Source organism: Castor canadensis, chromosome 10 (genome assembly GCF_047511655.1).
Source record: "Castor canadensis chromosome 10, mCasCan1.hap1v2, whole genome shotgun sequence".
NCBI classification, from domain to species: domain Eukaryota; kingdom Metazoa; phylum Chordata; class Mammalia; order Rodentia; family Castoridae; genus Castor; species Castor canadensis.
Genome location: NC_133395.1, coordinates 144,784,234 through 144,786,092, shown reverse-complemented (window position 1 = coordinate 144,786,092; position 1,859 = coordinate 144,784,234). Strand labels below are relative to the sequence as shown.

The window sequence follows — 1,859 nt, the reverse complement described above, 5'->3', positions numbered from 1 at the left end:
TGAACCCTAGTAATGTGTTAACCATATTTCTACTATATTTTATGTTTTTCATAAGTTAAGTCAAAATTTGAACACCCATTAAAGGTCATATATAAAACAATTATTTTTCCTTTGTCTACTTTTTGTACAGAAGAGCCCAAGAGTAAGGACAATATGATCATAATGTATATTTTACTGATATGTTGAGAGCTATATTAATGATCTATGGTATAAGAATATGCATAATACTTCTATGATAACTCATGTTTTTCAAGAGATTGCTGGTATTTACACACAACACAATTTGTGTAAACTGTAAAAGGCTTTAATAACAAATAGACTTAATCTTTTATGGAAATAATTTCTACTAAAGATTCATAATCAGCATAGTCCTTCACTGACTGTGTAAGTTCATCAGTAGACAATCTCCTTGAGTGAAAGCTTCAAGATTGTGTGGTGACTTGTTTATTCTGTGGTCTGTGACCTGGCTCTGTGGAAAATTGTATGTTCTTATTTTCTCTGACCTTCCTTTAGTTCCAACCTGAATCTTTCTAGCATTGTATCTTTTCCTTGTTTCTTCCTCTAGATGCATTCTATAGACCTTTTCATGTAACTTTTTCATAGCCATCTCTGTTTTTCAGTTGAGATCTCTCTTGTTGGCATTCAGAAACAACACCCTCTAAAAGATGAACGATCTGGATAGCACTGTCTGTGGTATTTACATGCTGACCCCCCAGCTCCACTGGCTCTCTTAGGATCAATTCTAAAATCTTTAGGATTGATCACCAGATTAATCTCTGTAAGCTGGGGTTATATTGCCACTGTCATGGTGCTAGTATGGATGTGACCTTGCACTCTTTGTGCTCTGTGCACTCCTTCACATTACAGGTGTCTATAAGCTTCTGAACACCCAACACTGGCAGACGCATGTCTAAGGCCACCTATTTTACTTGGAAAATATTTCAGGGTTTCAAAATTACATCTTTTAAATGCAGCATATTGCCAACGCATATCAAGCATCTCTGAAGTAAAAAACCTTGTCTCCTGGCCCCCGACTTCTGCAGTTATCTCCAGAATCAAATCATTTTCATCTGCTTCTTCTGATGCTTCAACTAACTTATTTCTTTCTGACACAAAGCTACTTCATTCTCTGCAAGTTTCCTTAAATCTTTCTTCTCATTGTGCATCAAGGGCTCAGTCTCCCACAGCCTCTGCTCCTTCTCCATCAGGAGTCTGGACACTGCCACCAGCTCAGGCAGTGTCCTAACATGTAAGTGGGCTGCTGATCCTGCCTGGCATTTGAGGAAGGTCCAAAGGGCCTGCTGCAAGCAAACAGCTCCTACAGCACCAGGCCACTGCAGCTTATACATCAGTGGACTGGGCCACCACCCCTGGGGGCCTATAGGGAACAGGCAGCAACCCAGAGAAGCTGGCATAACAACCATCAAAGAATTGGTTCCTCCAAAAGATATATAAGACTGGCAAACCATTAGCCAAACTAACAAAAAAAAAGAGGTATAAGTCCCAAAGTAAAAAAAAAAAAAAGAGGTGAGATAAGGGATACAAGCACAACTACCAATAAAAACAGAGGATCATTAGGGATCACTTCAAAAACATGTATTCTAATCAACTGGAAAATCTGGAAGAAATGAATAGATTTCTAGATGCACATGACCTATGAAAAGTGAGCCAAGACAATATAAAATGCCTGAACAAATTTATAACAAGTAATAAATTTGAGGCACTACAGTTGTAAAAGGTCTCCCAAGAAAGAAAAGCCTACTAAATTCTCTAAGTCCTTTGAATAATTCAAGGATTATTGGTGTTCTTCTTTAATCAAATAGAAAGGGAAAGAATATGATCAAACTCATTCTAAGAAG

The 1,859-nt window shown here is 37.8% G+C and overlaps 1 pseudogene; it reads right to left on the bottom strand.

The window, feature by feature from the left end:
* Positions 1-320: 320 nt before the first annotated feature.
* LOC141411358 (peptide chain release factor 1-like, mitochondrial pseudogene) lies at positions 321-1,454 on the bottom strand (annotated as a pseudogene).
* Between the last annotated feature and the right edge of the window lie 405 nt (positions 1,455-1,859).